At 43.6% G+C, this 24,814-nt stretch overlaps 1 long non-coding RNA gene across 8 annotated transcripts in view; it reads left to right on the forward strand.

The window, feature by feature from the left end:
- The window catches only part of LOC140611793 (uncharacterized), a 144,360-nt gene extending 125,879 nt beyond the window's left edge, over positions 1–18,481 (forward strand). For 5 of the 8 annotated variants that reach the window (XR_012013018.1, XR_012013021.1, XR_012013016.1 and 2 more), the window contains 2 exons: positions 8,769–8,899; positions 10,408–11,645. This is a non-coding gene — a long non-coding RNA (uncharacterized lncRNA). Of the gene's footprint in view, positions 1–8,768; positions 8,900–10,407; positions 11,646–16,889 lie in introns of those variants that run through there. The other 3 variants (XR_012013017.1, XR_012013022.1, XR_012013020.1) reach the window with 3 other exon arrangements.
- The last annotated feature ends 6,333 nt before the right edge of the window (positions 18,482–24,814 follow it).

Consider the following 24,814-nt stretch of genomic DNA (forward strand, 5'->3'; position numbering starts at 1 on the left):
ACTTCTTTGCCAATTTTAATGCCTTTTATTTCTTTTCATTGTCTGATTGCTGATGTTAGGACTTCTAGTACTATGTTGAGTACCAGTGGTTAGAGTGGACATCCCTGTCATGTTCCTGATCTTAGGGGAAAGGCTCCCACTGTTTCCCCATTGAGAATGATATTTGCTGTGGGCTTTTCGTAGATGGCTTTTAAGATGCTGAGGATTGTTACCTCTATCCCTACATTCTCAATAGTTTTTATCAGGAATGGATGCTGTATGTTGTCAAAGGCTTTCTCTTCATCTACTGAGAGGATCATATGGTTCTTCTATTTTCTCTTGTTGATAAGATCTCACATTGATTGCTTTAGGAGTGTTGAACCAGCCTTGTGTCCCGGGGATAATTGGGAAATATATCCCAATACAAGCATCCCTCAAAAAACTGGAAAAAACTCAAATACAAAAGCTAACCTTGCACCTAAAGGATCTGTTGAATGAACAGCAAATAAAACCTATCACCGCCGAAGAAGAGAATTAATAAACATTTGAGGAGAGCTCAATGAAACGGAGACCAGAAGAACTGTGGAACAGATGAACAAAACCAGAAGTTGGTTCCTTAAAAGATTTAATGAGGTAGCCAGCTTTATTAAAGACAAAAGAGAGCAGACTGAAATTAGTAAAATCACAAATAAAAAAGGAGAGATCACAACCAATACCAAGGGAATACAAACAATTTAAAAAATATATTATGAGCTTCTAATGCCAATAAATTAGGCAATATAGAAGAAATGGATGCATTTCTGAAAACCACAAACTACCAAAACTGGAAGAGGAAGAAATAGAAAACCTGAACAGGCCGATAACCATGGAGGAAATTGAAGCAGTCATCAAAAACCTCCCAAGGCACAAAAGTCCAAGGCCAGATGGCTTTCCAGGGGAATTCTATCAAACGTTTAAAGAAGAAACAATACCTATTCTACTAAAGCTGTTTCAAAGGATCGAAATAGATGGAGTACTTCCAAACTCGATCCATGAGGCCAGCATCACCTTATTCCCAAAACTAGACAAAGACCCCACCAAAAAGGAGAATTATAGACCAATATCCCTGATGAACACAGATGCAAAAATTCTCAACAAGATAGCCAATAAGATCCAACAGTACATTTTTTATTTTAATTACAGTTAGTTAACATAGTATTATATTAGTTTCAGGTGTACAATAAAGTATTCAGCTCTTTCATACAATCACCCAGTCATCACCTCAACAAATGCATTCCTTAATCCCCAAAACCTATTCCACCCATCCTTCAACTTACCTCCCCTCTGGTAACTGCAGGTTTGTTTTCTGTAATTAATAGTCTGTTTCTTGGTTTGCCTCTCTCTTACTCTCCCCACCTTTGCTTATTTGTTTTGTTTCTTAAAGTCCATATATGAGTGAAATCATATGTCTTTCTCCGATTTATTTTGCTTCGCATAATACTCTAGCTTCATCCACACCATTGCAAATGGCAAGATTTCATTCTTTTAAAGGGTTGTTAATATTCCATTGCATAATATACCACATCCTCTTTATCATTTATCTATCGATGGATACTTCAACTGCTTCTGTATGTTGGTACTGTAAATAGTGCTGTTATAAATATTGGCGTGCCTGTATCCTTTTGAATTAGTGTTTGTGTATTCTTTGGTTAAATACCCAGTAGTGTGGTTACTGGATCATAGGGTAGTTCTATTTTTAACTTTTTGAGGAACCTGCACACAATGTTTTCCATGGTGATTGGACCAGTTTAAATTCCCACTAATATTGTTAACAGGGTTCCGTTTCTCCACATCCTTGCCAACACCTGTTGTTTCCTGTATTGTTGATTTTAGCCATTCTGACAGATGTGAGGTGATATCTCATTGTAGTTTTGATTTGCATTTCCCTAATGATGAGTGATGATGAACATCTTTTTATATGTCTCTTAGGCATCTGTATGTCTTCTGTTCATTTTTAATTGAATTATTCATTTCGGGGTGTTGAGCTTTATAAGTTTATATGTTGGATACTAACCCTTTATCAGATATGTCACTTACAAATAATCTTCTCCCATTCTGTAGGTTGTCTTTTAGTTTTGTTGGTTGTTTCTTTCACTGCAAAAGATTTTTATTTTGATGTGGTCCCAATAGTTTACTTTTACTTTTATTTCCCTTGCCTCAGGAGATGCATCTAGAAAGAAGTTGCCATGGCTGATGTCAAAGCGGTTATTACTAGTTGTATTCTCCTTTAGGATTTTAATGGTTTCCTCTCTCACATTTAAGTTCTTAAATAATTTTGAACTTATTTTTGTTTATGGTGAAAGAAAGAGGTCCAGTTTCATTCTTTTGCATGTTGCTGTCCAGTTTTTCCAACACCATTTGTTGAAGAGACATTTTCCCATTGGATATTGTTTCCCACTTTGTCTAAGATTAATTGACATACAGTTGTGGGCTTATTTCTCCATTTTCCATTCTGTTCCACTGTTGTGCCAGTACCATACTGTTTTTATTACTGTAGCTCTGTAATCTGATTTGACATATGACTTCCCATTTCTGTTAGGAGGCCTTTGGCACATGACTTCATATGGTCTTACCTCTGGTTTGTGCTCACCTTTGCATCCAGTGTATCAAGTGACTTGCTCTTGCTTAAAGTCGCTTAAAGTCACAGAATTCTCTGAAGCCCACATGAGATCGGACATGCTGGGGGAAGGCAGTGAGGCTTTTGGAATCATGTCTCTGAAGTCAGGTGGACACAGCTCAGGCCTATTTCTGTTACATTCCTCTCCTAATATCTTAATGGGGCTTTCCTGGGACAATTGCAGTAGTCAAAAGGCATGAGCTGAGCACCAGATATGTCTTCTGAGCACCAAGGCAGCACAAGGGACAGATATTTACATGCATTAACACTGACACTGGGCAAATTACACCAGAGTGTAGGGGAAGAGGGGAGTGATATAGAGTCTGTGACGATCTATCCACAGACCATGATGGTGGTCATTGTTGTTACCATCCTCTGCATAGGTGTGTATCAACCACAGTGTCTCTCCTCCTGCATCCTCATTTCTCCCCTTCTGTCCACTTTGCACTCTTAGAGCCAGCACTCAGAGTGGGGCCCACCTGGGGTTCCATGGGGGTCCTAAGTGGCTTGCTTAGGACTGAGGAAGGGGTTCTGAGCAGTTAGCACAGGTCCAGGTGACAGCTTCCTGAGCAGGCCACAGCAGCTGTACCCTGGACTCAGCTGTAGCTTGAGTTTCTCAAAGTATGAACTGAGGGTAGAATGGGTGGAGGTGCCACCATGGTCCTGCTTTTGAGTCACAGAGTTCTGTGGTGGTGTGAGAGGGATCTGGGACTCATCTTTGTTAAAAGTTGATTGAAGGCAGAGCAAGTATCTAGCAACCTGGGACCTGGGACATAATTGTTAAAATGAACATATATAGAAGGTTTCATTTCCCTTCCCAGTCTGGGTCACTTTGAAATCACCACCACCTACCTGTCTCCATAGCTCTTATAATTCACCTGCAAAAATCCCCATGCCCCTAGCATAGTTTAGCAGTCCTTGTTGTGGGGTGGGGGATGGACAGAATGGGCCTGGGAGCTGCACAGGTGCTCCCCTGTGCTGTAGCCATGGCTGGCTCTGTCCAGGAAAGGAAAGGGGACAGAGTGGGACCTCAGGTGAGGCTTTCCAGAGGGGATATTCATAGGGATTTGGGGTAGGTGGGAGGGGCAGCATACCTTAACAGCACCTCTCCCACTCCCTGCAAGGAGCTGTCCAAGCTTCCTGCCCTTCTCTGAGAGTGACCACTGTGTTACTGTGTTACACAGAGTTATACATGTGTACTGTTAGTGGGGCTGCTGTAACAAACTGCCACAAACAGGTTTGCTTAAAGCAACAGAAATTTTTCTCTCATAGCTCTGGATGTTGGAAATCTGAAATCAGTATCTCTGGGCCAAAATCAAGGCATCAGCAGAAGCATGTTCCCTCTAGTGACTCCAGGGGAGAACCTGTTCCTTGCCTCTTCTGGTGACTACATCAGAAGACTCATGACTGCAACACTCCATTCTCTGCCTGCACTGGGCCTGGCTGAGAAAAATCCAAGATTATATCCTCCCATCTCAAGGCTTTTAATTTAATCATAACTGTGAAATCCTTTTTTTGCCATATAATGAGTATTGCCAGGGTTCTCCAAAGAAGCAGAACATCTATATACATATATATATATATATATACACACATATGCTGATCTCCATATTATATTAATCTATGTACACAATGTAATATATTATGTCTATAGATATACATCCTTATGGTAGATTTTATCTATCATCTGTGTATCTATCAACCAAGCTATCCATCCACATCTATCTATCTATCTATCTATCTATCTATCTATCTATCTATCATCTATCTGCTTTCCCACCTATCCAGAGGGATTTATTTTAAATAAATGGCTCACTCAACTGGAGCTGGAAAGCCTACTATCTACAGGGTGGGCTGGCAGGCTGGAGGCCCAGGGCAGAGTTGGTGTTGCAGCTCAGGTCTTAAGGCTACCTATTGACAGCATTCTCTCTTCTTTGGGGGGGTCTCAGTCTTTGCTCTTAAGGCCTTCAACTGATTGGATGAGGCCCACTCACATTATGGAGGGTAATCTGCTTACTTAAGCCCATTGATTTAAATGTTAATCTTATCTAAAAATACCTTCACAGAAATACCTAGAATAGTGTTTGACCAAATACCTTGAAACTATAGCCCAGCTATGTTGACACATAAAATTAACTGTCATGTAGGGTGACACTCTTGGGGTCTATGGATCAGCACATGAAAGTCTTTTGGGGGCCCACTGACCAGTTGCTCCAGCTCTGAGTCAAGTGTCCCTGCCTGGATTCTGAGCCTGATGGCCTTGTCCAAATGCCAGCTCTGCCACCTCCTAGCAGAGTGGCTTTGGGCAAATCACTGGTCCCTCTGACCCTCAGTCTGCTCACCTAGAAAGTGTGGATAATCACCATTGAAGTCATGTGAGGAATAAATAAAACAGGAAGGGGCTCCTTCCCTCTCCTGAGTGCCCCTCCCAGCAAGTACAGCAGAACATCCAGTACACCCTGACAAACACCTGATGATTGAGTGTCACCTATTTGGCTGGCCTGCTATTTCATCCTAGTGTGGTTGAGCTGACCCGAGGGTTTTTATGATTTCCATTTTACTTAGCCAAGGAAGCAGTGAATTTATTTTAAGGCAATGATCTTGCTCTTTTCCTCTTGTTCCCATAAATTATGACCCAACAAGTCATGCACAAATAGTTTGGTTTGATATCTCCCATTAATCTTTGCTATATTTTGTAAGTTCACTTCAGTGCAGTGAACTGGGTTTTAATTAAATCTTGAAAATTCCAGTATTTCACAACTCACTCTCACACTGGCCTATAAAAAGAGGAGTCCATATAATTTCATGGGGAGCAATTTCCTTTACTACAAATATGCAAAGTAGAACTTGCTTCTTTTGAATTCTTGTTCCAGACTGTTTTATTTTCCTTACAGTGCCTGCTGGAGCTTCCCTCTGCTTTCTTTATTTTTATTTTTATTTTTATTTTTTTTAATAAATTTATTTTTTATTGATGTTCAATTTGCCAACATACAGAATAACACCCAGTGCTCATCCCATCAAGTACCCATCTCAGTGCCCACCACCCAGTCACCCCCACCCCCCGCCCACTTCCCCTTCCACCACCCCTAGTTCGTTTCCCAGAGTTAGGAGTCTTTCATGTTCTGTCTCCCTTTCTGATATTTCCCACTTATTTTTTCTCCTTTCCCCTTTATTCCCTTTCACTATTATTTATATTCCCCAAATGAATGAGACCATATAATTTTTGTCCTTCTCCAATTGACTTATTCCCTCTGCTTTCTGAAATAACAGGACACATCTTGAAGACTCCAGAAATCACCTGTGTCCAAAGAGCAGACTGGTATCTGTGCAAGGCTCTATGGGCCCCTTACACTACCACATTCTGTGGCTCTACACCAGCACAGGCACAGGGGAGGTCTGATGGTGCTGTCTAAGCATCCCCATGTGTCCATTCACCCATCTTTCCATCATGCCTTATCCGATGGTAACTGGCACTGGTCATGCCAAGCCCTGTGGTGGGTATTGGAGATACTGAAGTCAATCACATAGGGCATTTTCAGTGCTCTGAGGAAGACCATTGTGGGGGTCCTAGGGAGAAGCCCCTGAGCCACCTGAGCAACACTTTGCTGTTCATTCTCTGGGGAGACCTTCTCCCTGGAGCCATGCAATTCATGTGAACCTGCAGTCAGGGCTCTGGTAGACATAAACTATTCTGCTACAGACTGCTGCAGAACCATCAGAGCTCCATATAATGGGTCTCTGTGCTGTGAGAGGCTCAGGGGTTCTTCAGGAGGACACTGTCAGTTTCTGCTCTCTTCCCATAGGGATTCTCAGCTGCCCACAGGGGGCACATACTAGTGTGTGGGTGCCTCTCCTCTCCTGGATATACCCTACTTCCTGTCACCCTTTCACTGGCCATCTCAGCCTTCAGTCCTGGCCTGGGTATGCTCCAGCTCTAAGCTCATAATGCCGACTCCTGCCTGGTCCCTAGTAGAAATGTCTCCTTATCTCTCCCTATCCTTTTCCCTATAGTATGGATTTATGTGTGTGTCAGGAATCCAAATAATTCACATCAAGGTCCAGAAAGTGAGAGAGGTAGTACAGTGTATCAGTTACAAGCAGGAATTCTGGGGCCACACAGCCTGTTTCTGACAATTACTTTCTATGTGATATTGGACAAGGGACTTAACTTTTCTGAGCCTCTTGTTTTTCAACCAGGAAGAGTATGTCTCTGTGGCAGAGGCAGGAGTCAGGACTGGTTGTCAAACACTTGTCTGCTCCCACACACTTCCTAGCCCCTTGCTGTCAGGCTGGGGCAGGTGACTAGCTGTGGGAATAGGAGCTATCACAGTATTAGAGTCAGTACTCATGTTGAAGCTGCTTTCTGTCTTCTGAGACAACATGGAACTCCAGATGGTTCAGATTCAGAGAATTCAGCTACTAAAAGGTGGAGCCTCTTTCATGCTAGCTCTTTGAGGGAATACATGGAATAGCACCCCCCACCTCCATCAAACAGCTCCTGACAGACATATAGCACTGATGGAAAGTGCACTTGGTGTTGTTAAGACAGTGGAATTGGGAGCTGGCTGTTACCTCAGCATAGCCCAGCCTGTCCTGACCATACTGTCACTCTGTATGTAGCAAGCAGGGCATATAGTAAGGGTTCTTTAAGAGAGACCTTACCTGTACAGGTATTGGCAAACTAAGAGGATCCGTAATTAGATTTCTCAAGGTGTCTCTTATCCTCTCTCCAACATATTCCAGAACATTCTACATGTTAAAAGCCATAGATTGGGGTGGGTGGTGGTGGTTAAATATCCCTAGGGTCCACTTGCTGCAACTGCATCTGCTGCAGTCCATTGTCTTACACTGGAGCAAGATTCAAGCAGATGAGCCACTCCCCTAATGAAGTTTAAGTTTCTTATCCAGGGATACAGATTCTGCTTGGGATCTTAGCCCCTGCTTATCTCACTACCCCCACCTTTCTCTAGTCACATAGGTACCAAACTCTGGGAGAATAGGATCTTTTGTTACCCTGAGCTTGCTGGTGCTGGGATGCTCTTTTGACTGTTGACCACCATGCTCTTCACTGGAATGTAAGGCTTGTTTGTTGTTGTTGTTTTAGTTTCAGAGGTAGAATTTAGTGGTTCATCAGTTGTATATAATACCCAGTGCTCATTATATCAAGTGCCTTCCTTAATGCCCATCACCCAATCACCCAAATACACCATCTCCCCACCAACCCCCCTCCACCATCTCTCAGTTTGTTCCCTATAGTTCAGCATCTCTTATGGGTTGCCTCCTCATTTTTTAAATTTTACTTTGTTTTTCCTTCCTTTCCCCTATGTTTATCTGTTTTGTTTCTTAATTCGACATATGAGTGAAATAATATGGTATTAGTTTTTTTTTACCTCTTTTGTTTAGCATAATATGCTCTAGTCATATTCACATCATTGCAGATGGTAAAATTTCATTCTCTTTGATGGCTGAGTAATATTTCACACGTACTACGTCTTCTTGTCAATTCATCCATTGATGAACATCTGAGCTCTTTCCATAGTTTGTCTATTTTTCAGACAAGGATGCTGGGGTGATGAAAGTTGTGTGATGTTCTCAGAGTCTCACAGCTACTAATAAGAAAAGCCAGAATGTAGCCAAAATGTGGTCCCTTCTGCACTCTGCTATGCTGCTATGAGCTCTGTGTGGCCATGCCAGTGGGTAGCTAGCAAACTGGAGAAGGTTCTGTGAGGACTCAGGGACCTCATCCTTGGCCTAGGCCATCACGCTGAACCTTCACAGCATCATACCAGCAGGGTGTTCTCATCCAACTTTGCAGAAGAGCAAACTGTAGCTATGATGCTTTAAATCACTCACTGAATGTCATCTAGCTAATTAGGGAAGTGTGGGGATTTGAGCCCAGGCTACGTGCTCTGAAAGATAAGATGAAAATCACACTGCCCTTAGCTAAAATGACCAAATTTCTGCTAGTACTGTTTCCACAGAGCATAATATGTAAGAATAAGGGATGTAAGCTTTTCTATTGTCTTACAGAGAGTGTTTGCTCTATCACCATACACTTTATTATACAAGGCAGCCTTTTCTCTTCATTTGCAGGCAGAATTACATGTTTTCATTTCTGCTTTATTATCTTCAGTGTCTCCAGGACCCTGTCAATTAACAGTGCTGGAAGCTCCACTTTTAACAAAATTACACATAATCATACTACCTGTGGCCACAAAGGAGAATCTGAGAGGTGTGTGGATGCTGGCTCTGAGTTTCAGATAGGTAATTAAAAATCCAGTATTCTCCATGAAGGGAAAAAGACCCAGAATCATGATGTTCTAAAAGTAAACATGATTAAAAAGTCTTCCTTCATAAAGAATTAATATTTAATTCTCAATCTCCTTCCCAGTGCTTAGTGTGGAAACTATTTCTTTTCTAGTCTTGGGCTGAATGTCAAAATTTACATTTAAATGGGCCTGTTTTGCACAGAGCCTGTAGCTACTAAGACCCTAATGAGAGTATAATTTATATAGTTTTAGATGTTCAGGATTTTTTTAAAGATTTAATTATTTATTCATGAGAGACAGAGAGAGGCAGAGGCACAGGAAAAAGGAGAAGCAGGCTTTAGGCAGGGAGCCCTACATGGGACTCGATCCCGGGTCTCCAGGATCAGGCCCTGGGCTGAAGGCATTAAAGCGCTGAGCCACCAGGGCTGCCCCTAGATGTTCAGGATTGATAACAGTCCAGCCTTGAAATAATTGTGGAGGCCAGTTTTCAGAACTCCTTAATGGAGATATTCTGAGAGGGAAGCCTCTCTTCCTGAGACCAGCCTCAGATTTTGAATGTCGCTTTCTTTGGAATTTAGCCACTACTGGCATCTTTGGTCTTTTGGTTGTTGAAATGCAGGCTGTTGCCCTTTTCTTCCCTCTCATGGATCCAGGCATAGCAATAGTGGGGAGGAAGAAGGGAACTCCCCCAGTGCCAGGGCAGCTGGCATGTGCCTCAGAGCAAGGATCCATATGTGGCTTCACTAGGGCATGGGCAGGCCAGGTGCATGTAAGCCTCTTTAGGGAAACTAGCTTTGCTCACCCCAGAACCTTAGAAAATCCAGAGATTCCTTTTTAAAGGGAATAGCCACTTAAAGCCAAGGGCGACAAGCATTGTTCCAGCTCATGGTTAAGATACTTTGGATTAGGGCAAGAAAAAGGTGATTAAGTTGAGGTCCTCTCCCAGTATGTGGTTCATTGAACACATTTGTGAAAGCCTGCATGGTTGCACAGTGGGTTGACATGAGGAGCCTATGAGATGGCTTTATGTCTAGTCACTATTGACCATGCATTACCCTTGTGGGCCAGCACAGTATACATAGCAGGATGTTATTAGTAGCCTCAGTGCAAACTATGTGACTGTCTCTCTTCTGCAACTAGGAAGTTTATAGTTTTAGTTTTAGTTATATAGTTTTAGATATAGATATAGTTTAGATGTTCTTCTGCAACTAGGAAGGTAAGGCTGTGAGCGGCCACCTAGGCTCCCCCAGGGGCTACCAATCAAATCCTGGTCAGAGCTGGTTTGAACCAACACTGTCTGATACCTGGACCCACACAGAGCAGAGACATTTTTTTGAAATGTCTTTCAGCCTTCCAGCCCTCTTCCACAGCTGGGAGACAGGTATCTGGGAGACCTACTCTGGGTCTGTCAGATAGAAGAAGCAGAGGGTTTTCCCCATTGCCGAACCCTTCACTAACACCTCTCTGATATTACCCTGTCTTCTTTCCTCTCTCCTATTATAGAGCTACAACCAACCAAGCAGACAAGGGGATCCAGCTGGAATTCTATCCTCAGATGAACTTCTTACTTTTGCCAGTGCCATCCTCTCCCTCAGCCCTCTCTGAGTGGTCTCATGAGCTATTCCCCAGGGATGAAGACTACCATATACCTGGCTCCAGCCAGGTCTCTAGCTGGAGCTCTAGATTCATATATCCAGTTGCTATCTCCACACCTCCACTTGGACCCCCAAGACACCTGGAATCAGTATTCTTGAGATCAAGAGGGCCCTTGGCCACACCAGGTTTCATATAATATATGTGGGATGCTTCTTTTCACCTCCTACTCCCACCTATCCACTATCTGTCAGTGCAAGCCTCATACTCACAGCCAGCCATGCAGACCTTGCAGATCAGGTCAATTCCACCTGCCCCATCACTGCCCACATAGCCCTGTGCATGCTTCTGTAGCACTTGGCCTACTCTATGAGTGTGCATGAGTATTTCTCTGGAAGTCTGGCTCCCTCCTCAGCCACAGCCTCTATAAGGCTGGATGTGTGGTAACTATGTTCACCATCCTGTCCTAGGGTAGCTTTCTAGCCTTTCCAGGTTACAAGAGTATTTGCTGAATACATCAGCAGATTTTAATTCTCTTTTTTGCAGTTCTGTCTCACTAGACAATGTTGTGGAGAAGACATTTTACTCTGCTGTTCAAGAATCTTCTAGCTGTCCTAAGAATTAAATTGACATAGGACAGATTAACAGGAGAAAATAAAATTTATATTTCTACATACTGGGAATCCATATAAACATGAGATTTCAAAGATAGTAGAATGAGATATATGTGTCATCCTGAACTAAAGAGAAGAGGGTAGAGTTTGGGACTTTGAAGGGAAGGAAAACAATTCACAGGAAGGTGAAAAAGAGTATGTTTGGTAAACAAAAGCTTGCTGGGACCCTCAGAAACAATGGGACACAGAGAGGAATTTTAATAAACAGACTTGGCTAAACTCCCTGTCTACTTCCCTAGTTATACTATAATGTAATTATCTATAGTAATAGTTCCCTTCCTGTAGCAAGTCCTTTATCTAAATTATTGTAGGTAGTTAGGGGGAGGGTCAAAGGTTCTTGCTGAATCTTTGGGCTTTGATTGTTTTGAACTCTAAATAATCTCATACAAAGGCAACCCATCCTGGGGGACCCTACATTCTGAATTCCTGAATATGGGGCTTGTAGTCTATATTCCTAGACCAGTGCCACGAACAAAGCAGACAATTAGTAAGTATTTGACAAATTAATGAATGAATAAATGAATGATTCATCTTGAACAAATCATGTGTATTTGGCTTAGAGTTTCTTCACCTTCAATAAGGGTGTCGCTGTCTCAATTCTTACTTCTTTCTGAGGTTCTCAGAGCAGTGGCCCTCAAACTTTAGTATTCCTTAGAAGGCACTAGAAGGCTCATGAGACATAAATTGATGGGCTCCATCACCAGGTGTCAGATTCAGTAGATCTTGGCTGGATCTTGAGAATTTGCATTTATACTAGATTTCCAGATGCTGCTGCTGCTGGTCTGGGGACCACACTTTGAGAACTACCCCTTAAGAGGATCAGATCAAAAGTCTGCTGAAAGCACTTTTCCCAGCTTACAGCAAAAAAGTATAAATTTTCAGTGATTTTTTTTTTTTTTTTTGCCTCTTTGGAGGCCCCCAAAGGAATTCCAGTTACAGAGCAACCACCCTCAGCAAGGATGAACCTAGACATTTGATAACTATCTGCTTAACAGGAAAACTGAGAAGATGCTGGAACAGATCATCAAATGATCAATTTATAATTGCCCGGGAGAGCAATCAATATGCCAATGCAGATAGTGAATGGCAGGAGAATGACTGACTTTCCTTCCCCTAGCAGCAGGGAGGATGTGCCTGCACAGAATTCAACTGCAAGCCCTTCCCTCTCATTCCACACATACTTTCTGAGCCCCTCCCACATGTCAGGTACTGTGCTAGATGCTGGGATCAGACATGGTGCAACATGGCCCCACTTTGTGGTATCTGGGGAGATGCATGTACTGGGTGCTGGAAGGATCCCCACTTTTATTGAGCACCAAGTGTACCCGTGTCATGCACTTACTCCCACCTGTATTTAAGAGGCCTGGGAAAGTGATGTCATCCCCACTTTACAGGTAAGGAACTGAGTCCCAGTGAGTTGAGGGGATGTCCACCAGGGCATGGCAGCATCAGTACTTTGACCATGTCCTCCTGGTTTTCAAACCAGCTGTGTCTTTCTGAGACCACTCTGTCTGCTCTGCCCACCTGACCTTTCATTCTGCAAATAGATTCATTCAGGCATAAACACCTTTCTATTTCAGAACATGCCTCCATCTCAGTTCTAGCCTGCACAGTGGGTAAAAGAAGGGATTTCTGTGTATAAAGAACTTATAGTTTATTTAAAGACATAAAATCATGAAATAAAAATCAAATAATCGTTACCCTTAAATTCACCTGGACTGGATAGGACAGCATTTGAGTTCTCCCCAGCCTGGTGTGAAGTTGAAAAATTGGATTAAAGGAGCACAGTTCAGTTAAATGTCCAAACCTTAGAATATATGAGGAGAATTATGAGAGTTACAGAGCATATGTCAGCACAAAACATTTGGAAGATAAGTTCTGACTTTGAGTTGCCTGATTAATTTACTCACCTGTGAAAAGAGGTGTACAGCTGGCATTGAAATTGAAATGTCAACTAGGGTATTGGCAGAAACAATGGCACCAGATTCATTTCTTATGAGAAAATTAGCAGGGTTCTCACCAGACACCATGAGTACATCAAATACCTGATCCTGTGCAAAGGATTGTCACGCTGGGAGGATATAAGAACATCAAACATATATTTAGTGCTTATATGTATCAGGCACTGTACTAAATCTTTATGTACATTAACTCAATCCTTTGAACAATATTGTGAGGTGGAGGGAATTATTACCTCTATCGTACAGGTAAGGAAACTGAAGCAAAAAGACGTTAAAGAACTGCTCTGAGGTCACACAGCTATCAAGCCTGAGGGCTAGAGAATTCACTCAATGCATGGGGAAGAACATTTAGAGTAGTGGTATTCAAGATGTGGTTTCTGAGCTAGCATCATTGTCTGTACCTGAGTGGCCAGCATTCTGTGTTTTGATGGCCCTAGGTATTTCCGATACAGGCTGAAGTATGAGAACCACTGGCTTCAAACATGAAGGGGCTGGTGAGGAGGTTCCTGGGAAGAGACAGAAGGAGGGGCACTTTGTGTCTTCAACACATGCTGCAAGGGAGTGTTCTGTGTTGGCTTGGAAAATGGCCTCTTCCCATCAAGTCTGGCAGTAGCAGACCAAAGCTAGCCCCACAGTGGGCTTACCCACTGATGGAGCAGCTCACAAATGGTCTCTGGGAGGGTCTCCTTATCTGGTCTCTGAAGGGAAGTGGGTTGAATCTGATGAAGGTAGGCTTGGGAAGAGTAAAAGAAGAGCTGCAGTGCACTCTGTGGCATGATACACCATTCAACTCCCCTCCTACAGGTGCCTCCTACCTTCTGCCATTCTCATGAGCTCCCTAAACTCCTGCTCTGATGCCCAGGCCACAAACCTGAACCTTGCTTCTTGACCAGACATGCTGTCTGTCTTCCCTCAGTGTTCTCAGCTCACCTTCCTTTTTGGCTATGGTTGGCATGACCCTGCCATGAGACCTTTGAGAGTTTTCAAATAACATCACTCTTTTTTTTTAAATAATAAATTTATTTTTTATTGGTGTTCAATTTGCCAACATACAGAATAACACCCAGTGCTCATCTTGTCAAGTGCCCCCCTCAGTGCCCATCACCCATTCACCCCCAACCCCCGTCCTCCTCCCCTTCTACCACCCCTAGGTCATTTCCCAGAGTTAGGAGTCTTCATGTTCTGTCTCCCTTTCTGATGTTTCCTACCCGTTTCTTCTCCTTTCCCTTCTATTCCCTTTCACTATTAAATAATATCACTCTTACCTGACTCCCTCTGGGGGCTTCCTCTTCCTCTTCTAGGCTCTCCTAAGGATGTACCTCCCTGGACCTTCCCTGATCCCACCCTTAGGCTGACTAAACTGCTCATGGGGAACAGCAAGGGCACTCATGTTACAACCAGATCCTCTGCATATTAAATTGATCAATGCCAAGCTCTTTCACTGCTAAAACATCTAAAAGGAGATTAGGGACTGCAAAGAGATTTACATCTTAATCTGGCTAAACATAATTGGGCCACGTGTTTCTGAGTTATGAATATGTGAGGGTTAGTGTGTGTGTGTGATGGCCTGATGGAAGGACAGTCACAAGACAATGAAAGATTCAGATTGTTGGCTATCAGACAAATTAAGTTATAAAGTACATTTTAAAATTGAAAATATTATGTAAAAGTTATCTCTGTTGTCTCAGGAATATTCCAGTTAGTTAAATCATAATCTGGAGTCATAATCCTTCTTGAAATAACTTCATGAATTTTCTGCTGTGAAGGCATGATTCCTGTTCCTCAGCCATTACCATGTCTTTCAGGCAAGGCTAGTGTATAATATTTAATTATCTGAAACAGCTCATGCACACAGGCAATTTTGCTTCATCAGGTCAACTGACTGCAGGTGCTTTCTCAAAATTGCTACATTTTTGCTGTGACATATCTAAATAATCCTATCAGTAGATTTTCCAGGGGGTATCAAGCTATTTTTAAATTTCTCTAAGACTAATTGTCCTTGATGGAAATTCTCTAGACATTTTAGGAATTCTAGGGGTAAAGAACTCACTTTTCTCAGTTGTCTTGTTGGGAAAATGTTATTATGAACTTTGAGCATTCACTTTTAAAACCATTTACATGGATTACATTAAACATTTAAAAAAATCCATGAACCCCGCCCCCCTCCCCCCCCGGGATTTATGGGTATTGTATTGCTTGAATACTCAACTGTTGGAAGATATTTTCTACCTTCCTTTTTCAGCAAAATTTGTTCTTCATTTTATTAAAGTGATGCATTTCATAATTTGCTGGGTCAGATAAGAAATACAGAAGTCAACTTCTCACCATCCTGATCTCTGACTCCTGTCCCCTAGAGATGATCATGTAAATTTCTTTGGCTCTTGTGGGCTTTGGCTACATATATAGTCTGTACACACTGGTCATTCTAAATATTTAAGAAATTTGTGAAATTCACATAACAGAAAACTATTTAGAAGTGAACAATTCAGTGGTCCTTAGAACATTCACTATGTTGTACTAACTTCACTCTAGTTGCAAAACATTTCTACCATTTCAAAGTAAAAACTCTATTTAAATAAAGTGGGAATGGTTGTTTGGAGATTTCCATCCTTATTGTCCCAGATTAGAGTAGAGAAGGATGGACTTGGGGCTGAAAGGCTTAAGATTTTAAGTAGCAAAGTGACATGGACACCCTAGTTGCCCACAAGGTGGGTGGAATAACAAGAATTGAGATGGGAAACTTAGAAAGTTGTTGCAGTAGCTTTGAAGGTAAACTTTGAGAGCTGGTTGCAGACACAGGATCAATAAGTGAGTTCTTTGAAAGGTAAAGTCAACGATATTGGGGGACTGGGTATGATAGGGGTGGGAGAGGGTGAGGGAGAAGTCAAGGATGATTTTCTAGCATTTGATTTGAGAAACTGGGTGACTACCAGTCCAATTCATTGGAAGGAGGCACACAGAAAGATGTGAGCTCAGTTTTGAGGTCAAGCTCCTGTAGGTCATTTGTGTGGCCAGGGCATGGTGTATTTAATTGTGACTCAGATGAAAAAAACTGTTGGGAGTCCAGACTTGGGAGGCATGGGCATATAAGAGGTGATTGTAGTTATGGAATGGATGTAGAAGGAGAAGAAAAGAGAGTCCCAGACCAAGGCCTTGAGGACATCAACTTTAATTCCTAGCCTTGGGAAGCATAATATCATACTGTGCAGTTTGTGGTTCACTGCTCCGCAGAGTGGACCTTATTTCTGGGGGGGCTTTCCCTGGAAGAGGCCCTCTCCACTGTAGAGCTATGCAGGCTGTCATCCAACCCACTTCAACAGCCCAGTTCTGGTGTGGCATCATTGGAACCATCCAGGATCCTGTTTCTCTCAGGAAAACTGCCTTGGCTGGGGGTCAGAAAGCTTTGGTCCTCTTTCCTTAAGACAGTTACCTTTGAGCCACAGGAGCACCTCCAGCTAATGTTCTGGGACAGTTATTCCTCCTTATCTCTCCAATGAACTGTGCTGGTCACACAGGAGGAGGAGAGTCATGCCTCGTTGATCTGCTCACTAGAGCAGAAGGAAACACATTCTTACAACGGAAAGTGTGTCATCTGCCTTCCCAGGCTCATCATAGGCTCAGTCACTCTGCTGATCCAAACTGTGTGTTAGATCATCACACAGTTGATGGACATCAGCCACTGGTAGCTCTGGACATCAGCCACTGGTAGCTCTCCTTTCTGTTCTAACCAGACCTTGTTTTGTCTTTGTGCTTGTAGGCCAGCTTCTCATCACAGCACCTGTTGCAGCTGGTCAGAGACATGGGCTAGCTTCTGTCAAGTATTCAATTTACTTGATTATTCATTTATTCAACGGATATTTCTGAGTGCCTACTGTGGACCAAATACAGGTGATACTGGCTGTGTCCCCAGAATGCAGATTCTGGGAAGTGCAACTGAGCTGCTCATAGCAAATCAAGGAGGGATTCTGTTGGATCTAGAATGGAGGTTGTGGAAGCAGAAAGGTCATCGTGCCCACATTGTACAAAACTTTTGAGCCATGGCAAGGAGTTTGGACTGCATCTTGGGGCCACTGAAGCATGGAAGGTTTGAAGTTGTGACTCAGTCACACTGTCCTTTAAAAAGGCTACACAGTGGGGAATAAATTGAAAATGGGGATAGCTGGACTATCATTAATCAGTGTGCCAGGAAAGACAAACTTTGGGACTGTCTTCTGCAGATGTAAAAGATGATCTTATCTACACCTATCCCTTCTGTAAAGACATTTCTGGAGAAAAAAAATCTTCCCCCACCTGTTTGTCTGAAGAAATGCTGCATTATCTACTTGCTAAAGACTACTCTGTGATAGTTAGTTCCTTTTATATCACTTGCTTATACTATTTGGGTGTCCAGGTTAATTAACAAAAAGATGTGGCATCTATATTTTACAAGAGCCGTAACTGCAAATGCCTCCTGTCTGTCTCAAGTCCCTTTGAAATGTACCAGGTAATGGGCAGTGTATTATCTGTAGAGAACATATTGATACTTTCCTAAATTAACATTTTGCATTTCTTCAGCAGATTTGAGCCATGAAAAATATTTCAATAGGTTCTTATTGTTCTGTTAATTAAAGTGTTTCTCTCCTGAATATAGAAATCAATGGTTAGCATGCCCATGAATAATCTTTCAGGACATAATGAAGACCTGATGTAAAATGTGTTGGCAAGAAGGTTCTCAAGGAGAACTTTGGGCACAGAAATAACTGAGAAAGGGAGGGATCCGGGTAGCTGCTGATATCATGTTGGGTGTTTGTCTGGTGGAACAGTTGCATTGTGACAGCGTTGTCAGAATCAGCACATTTCCTTGGTTTAACTGCATATAGGATGAATTGTACACAGAGAATAATAGTCTAATGGACCTGACTGACACTACTAGATTGAGTCACTTCTTTTATTCAAGTCAATTTTGGGGAGGAGGAGGTCCTAAGTTGTTCATTTTTCCATAATCAGACCCAGAATATGCTAATTGTTTTTAATGCCATTCACTTTTCAGGTATGTTCATGCTTTTCATGGTCTAATTTGAACCTCATAACATAACACTTGGGTAAGTTTCAAAAGGCAAAGTGAAAGCTTCCACTTGATAGCTGGGTAGTCCAATGGTGCCTTTGCAACATCATATCCAGGGGTGTATGTGCATTGAGTGTGAAGAGGGATGACTGGTTTAAGCACAAGATTCCCTGATTTACCACACTGTGAGAAGGTGGAAGTGGTCGGGGGCCCACCTCTGGAAGACAAAGTGAGATCTGGAGTTCAAATTTATTCCTCACACCTGAATGGTGTCCTCTTGCATAGTAAACACCACAGAGTAGTCAGAGCCAGCACACTGGGAGCACTCTTCCAGGGTCAGGCCTCTTTGAGCAAACCTCAGGTCTCATATCCATTGTTAGAAATCCTGACATGTATAAATGCATCATTCATAATGTGCCTTGAAGTAATTTCTCTGAATTTTCCACAGAGGTAAAACTAAGATAGCTCCCCACTCGCAGATTAGAACTTGAAGAGCACAAAATGCTCAAGATTCATGAGGGTTACAGCTGGTGTCAAGGGAGCTGTTTCAAGCCCAAGTCCTGTGGCCCACAGTTTGTCCTGTGGCCCACAGGCTGGGCATTTCTTTTAGTCCCATCGATCAATCTGCAGGTGGGGCATGTGTCAAACTTCCCTCATCTAAAAGAGTCTCTGAGTGAGGCTGATGAGGGAGAAGTCTTCTCTGGAGAAGTGGCAAGCATATTCTTTACTGGAACCCAAAGGGGCAGTTCTCCCTGCCAGTCACCAGCTGTGGTGCCCTTCATGTGGTCATGCCCAGCCAGGACACCTCCCTGACCACGGAAGCCCACAGTTCCTGTCTCCTAGGCCTGTGTGCTTGTTATCACCCTGCTGTCATGCCCATGTCACCCACCCAGACTGCCCCTGGGGCTCTGGACAGCACATCCAGCTGCCTCTGTGATGTCCTGAAAGCACTGCCAGCTGCTTTGCCCTGGCCTGGGTGCTGGTCTCCCCCACGCAGCTGGGCCTATCCTGCAATTATCCATCTCAGCAGGAGCAGTCTCAGGGTCCTCTGGGACATTGCCTTTTCCTTCACTCCCATGGACCCTTTCTCCTAATTATGTTTTGAATGCAGGCACCTCTCCGTGGCCAACACCATAATCCAATTGTCCATAATATCTCATTTGGGCTAATGCAAACAGCTTTCTGCCTGATTTATCATTAAGAGATCTTTATGAACCAAAAGTCACTGCCTGACTAGAAATTCTTCAATGGCTATTTACTCTTTTTAAGTTAAAACAAACATCCTTGTTCTGGTCTATAATAACCTGTACCATCCGGTCTCCTCCCCAGATATGTCTGGGTATCAATCCTCAGGCCCTGTGCCCCAGCAACACTGGCCTTCCCTGGGTTTCTGGCTGAGTGTGTTCCCTCCACCAAATGTCTTTGCTGCTTCTGTCTGAAGTTCTCCAAGGAAGTCTTGAGAGCACCCAGTTGGGAAATGGGTCTGGAGTCCGACTGTGTAGGATGCCTGAGCACTCGTGCCCTATGTGTGCATGGGTATGCTCCCCTTAGCACCTGCCCAAGGCCTGTAGTAACACATCCTGCCCTTCCCTATCCCCATGAGCCCATGGCTTCCCTCTATTGCAGCCTCCACTGGGCTGTGTGAGGCCACAGCCCCAACCATCAGCAGGGTGATAGGGAAAGAATGCCAGATGAGCGGTAGGTTGTCCTGACTGTAACTCAGGTGAGATGCTTCCTCCTTTGACTTTAGCTGTCAGGTGGCAAGACAAGAGCCACCTGTAGCCCTCTCCCTTCCTGCCTTATGATTGATTGCCTCTTAGATCACATGAGTTCTCACCTGTCTGCTTTTATCTCAGCTAGCCCATATGTTATTTCAGGATAATATGCAGTCCAGCCTCTCTGCTCTCACTGTACCTGCCTGGCCAGGTGAGTACAGCTCTTGGCTGCATGGAGATGAGAAAGGGTGGCTGAGGGAAATGCATGGATAACAATCTGCAGCAAGGAGGAGACACACTTTGTTCTGCAGGATCCTCCTCTGGCAGAGTACTGGTTCCCTGCAGGAACTCAGAGAATACATGGAGCTCAAGACCTTAGTCCTACAGTTCACTGTGAGCTTATAATGCAGATTTGGGGCCAGCTGCTGGCAAGTGCTTAGTCCCCTGCAAAACAGAGGAAGGGGAGGGGCCCAAGAGTTTAGAGGGCAGTGGCAGTGTGGCACGGGTGGGCTGGCTTTAAGGAAGACTGCAATGTCTCACAAGAGTTTAAAAGTGTTTGGCCAAGGGATATGCAATTTAAATCTCCTCCTGTCTATCTGTCCTTTGTCTATGAGCAGAGTTTGGATACATGCCAACTTCTGGATGCAGAGTCTGGATATGCTTTCCAGGACCTTGAAATGGTGCTGGGTTCTGAGATAAAATGGACTGTGAGTAGGAAGGCAGGAGTCAGAGAACTGGACACAGTTGGATGGGTAGGTAAGGATGGATTGATGACAATTAAGAAGATAGGTTTAAAACAAACAAAAACTTTTGACGTCCCTATTCCTATTAAAGAAAGAGATTCTGAATCATCATACTATCCTGTGTGAGGCCACACACTACTCTTTTTTTTGTGTGTGTGTGGGTGTTCAGGGTGAAAGCATCCTTTCAGAAATGGGCCTCTAGGCATGCTCAATCCCATGGCCTTGGCATGGAACAGAATCCTCAGGGCTGGTCTTGAAGACTGAGCTTCACTTACATTGCACAGGCTTCCCCCAGCCTTCTGGAGACAGGGAATTAATGAGGTCACAATAAAAGGACATAAGAAAGCCATGCTTTCCAGGTCCCAGGCAAGCTAATACCTGTCCTGAGTCATCATTGGAGTTGGAGGAAGTGCCTGGAAGTGCAGATTTTCTCCACATGGTACAGATCCCAAATTTCTGTAGGTTTCAGAGAAGAGCAGCAGGGGCTGAGGGGAGCAGAGCCCACAGGCAGGGTTTTAAAGGAGCCTACTGCTAGTCTTCTCTGCACTAATGCTTGCTCCTTGATTTTAAAGGGGCAGAATGAGTTCTAGGAAGTGAGGAAAAGGGGAAAGTTAGAAAGGGAAATCACAATTTTTTTGAGTACCTATTATTGTCATTATGTTTTATATGACATTCATTATTAGGATTATTAATGCTAGCTGCTGTAACAAGCAACCCAAAACCTAATAGAGGTTTATTTCTTGCTCACATTAAAGCCTAAGCAGGGATTCAGAAGATGGACTTTCACTTGATGATTGATGAGTCCAGGCTCCTACTTATTAGGATTGCTGTCTTCCAGAGCCTCCTCAGCATCCTTCACTGGGTGCTCTGTATCCTGTGCACCAACAGTCAGTGAGAAAAGTAACGAGAGTGGCTCACATGGATGGACCCGGCCTGCAGGTGCTGTACTCACTTGTGTTCAGCTGCCTCTGACCCAACCAAACTCCAGGGAAGCTGGGAAGTGTGTCCCCAGGAGAAGGAAAGATGGGGAAGCACTGGCTACCTTTCTACAACATGTGATTTACTGCAATCCTTGTGATGGTTGTTGAGGTGCGGGTGTTGTTCACAGGGGAGGCCTGAGGCACCGTACTAGGTAGGTTGCAGTGTGAGGCCTTGATCCAGTGCCATGTCCTTGACTTCAAAGTCTCTTTCTCTAGAACCAGTATGAGAGTAGGAGCACTGGCTGAGGTCCTGTACTCTGGGCTCAGCCCCAGCTCCATCACAGACTGTGGGATCTATTTCCCTAGGGGTGAGCTGAGGAGCAGATCGCTGGACTAGATCATTTTCTGAGGCCAGATCATTTTCTGGAAACACCCAGCTGTGATGTTCACGAATCTAAATTCTGTTCCCTCTTGGATAGTCAGGGGATGTCCCTGACCTTCCAGTTAAAGACCAGACATGTAGTCAGAGCTACATCTCTTTAACCTAGAACTTTGGTCCTGAGTCAGATAGAAAGGCACATACAAACTGCATGTTGGGGTATTAAATTGCTTAGAGTCTATACCTATGTGTAAGTGGAGGGTTTTGGCAGGCAGGTATCCTTGGGCTGTCAGGTGTTCTGGAGCTTCAGAGGGCAGTCTTCCAGGCTTGTCACCTGAGGTTGAGTGGCTCTGGGTTTGGTGAATCCAGTCTCACAATGATGGTTCATATCTCTGTCCATATTCCCCCTCTGTTGTTCTCAGCCTGTCAGTGATATCATTCTCAGGGTCCCAATATGGTTGCCACAGTGCCAAGTGTCACATGCTAACATGCCAGACTTCAGTGATGAAAGAGGGAGTGTTTCTTCCCTTAGGTCTTTTTTTTTTTTTTCCAATCAATGTGGAAAACTTTTCCAAAAAACTTAGAAAATTTCTCTGGTGTCTCAGTGGCTAAAATTACGTCACAGGTCCACGCCTAGACCAATGACTGGCATGAGAAATGCTTGGCAGGCATTTCCCACTCTCAGTTCTGGGAATGGGTCTTTTTCTCTGGAGCACATGAATGCATGGAGGAGGATGGAAAACTGAACAGATTGGAGTCTGCTGGCAAGGAGTAAAGGGGAAGCATGGTTGCATTTAAGCCCTCTAGTAGCTGTAATGTCCACTATGGTTTGTGAGGCCCCTTTTAGGTCTAAGAGCAGTTTAATATTCCATTTGATGTAACTTCACAAATTTTAAAGTAATTTTCTCTTTTAATACTCTGCAAATTTATAAGAAATAAGTCACTTAGAAGAATATCATGATAAACCACAACTTCTGCAGCCCCACCCTATCTCTTGCCACTCCCTGCTGGGATGATCTTCATGCCCTTGGGTCCTTACACAAACAGCTATGTGTCTTCCCTTACCCATTCTTTTCTGCCTGGCATGCTTCTTCACCTAAAGAAGCACCTCTAAGAAGTCCTCCCTGACTGTCCCAGGCAGTCTCCAGCAGTCTTTGCAGTGTGTGTTTGCTGTGCCATGTTCTTGCATTCAGTTACACACTGCTCTATGACATGGTGCTACTTATGTCCTTCTCTCCTTCCAGAGAGGGATGTCCTAAGGATGTGTAGTTGATCTGATTCCCTTTATTATTTACGTTGGAGCCCTGGCTCCAAATGGATAGATGGATGAGTGAGGGAATGGCAAGGCTAGTAGGATTAAAGGTATTTTTGAGGTTGGAGTGTGAGTAAGAATTGAGGAGATTGCCCATGCTCATTAGACTATATTGGCCATCAGATCTGGCCAGCCAGAAAGTGGGCATTCTGGGGAGACCTCCTCCTTGGCCCTGGCCAAAAATATTTCTGCTCATAATGGAGTCTCAGACTAAGTACCTGCATAGATATCATCCCCAACAGTACTAGGGTATCTCCAAGAAGATGGGGGCAGAGATGGTCAAGCCCACCACATTTTCTGCCTGGACTGCAGCAATAGTTTCTTGGCTAGTCTTTTTATATTCTCTTGTGCATGATGACTCAATTATTGTTTAGCAGACAGGGTTCTCTTTCTGAAGCACAAAGGAGACCCTGCCATACGCCACCTCTAGGATCTTCTCATTACGTTAAGGAGAGAGCACAGCCTTCAGCCTTCTCACTGTGACCTGCCTACACTCTGACCTCATTCCCATCCACATGGACCTTCTTGTTCTCTTTCAAACATGCTGAGCTCATTTCTTCTGTGTCTAAGAGCCTTAGTCCCTGCTGTTCTTCCCCCTTGGGATGCTTTTTCTTTATATCCACATACAATCACCTATCTTGTTACTCATGTCTCCTCTCAAATGCCACCAGCTCAGCAAGGCTCTCCTTGGCCATCCTAAATAAGGAGCTGCTCTCAACTATGTATGTCACTACATATCTTTCACCCTTTCCATTGTGCTTCTCCATATCTGAAATTATTCTGTTCATTTATTTAAATATCTATTTGGTATCTTTACCAGGTAGACTGTAAGCTCTTTGATGGCAGCCATTCTGCCTTACTTGCAGTATTTGTAGTACCCAGGATGAGGCTCAATGCTCATAAATAAACTTCCTGCTAGAATGATTTGTGCTGGAATGAAGGAACACTGTCCCTTGTATATTTCCATTTCCTGTTTTAAAAAGCAGCATCTTTTCTTTTTAATAATAAATTTATTTTTTATTGGTGTTCAGTTTACCAACATACAGAATAACACCCAGTGCTCATCCCGTCAAGTGCCCCCCTCAGTGCCCGTCACCCATCACCCCCACCCCCCGTCCTCCTCCCCTTCCACCACCCCTAGTTCGTTTCCCAGAGTCAGAAGTCTTTATGTTCTGTCTCCCTTTCTGATATTTCCCACACATTTCTTCTCCCTTCCCTTATATTCCCTTTCACTATTATTTATATTCCCCAAATGAATGAGAACATACACTGTTTGTCCTTCTCCGACTGACTTACTTCACTCAGCATAATACCCTCCAGGTCCATCCACGTGGAAGCAAATGGTGGGTATTTGTCGTTTCTAATGGCTGAGGAATATTCCATTGTATACATAGACCACATCTTCTTTATCCATTCATCTTTCGATGGACACCGAGGCTCCTTCCACAGTTTGGCTATTGTGGACATTGCTGCTAGAAACATCGGGGTGCAGGTGTCCTGGCGTTTCATTGCATCTGAATCTTTGGGGTAAATCCCCAGCAGTGCAATTGCTGGGTCGTAGGGCAGGTC

The sequence above is a fragment of the Canis lupus genome, chromosome 20 (assembly GCF_048164855.1).
Source record: "Canis lupus baileyi chromosome 20, mCanLup2.hap1, whole genome shotgun sequence".
NCBI lineage: Eukaryota > Metazoa > Chordata > Mammalia > Carnivora > Canidae > Canis > Canis lupus.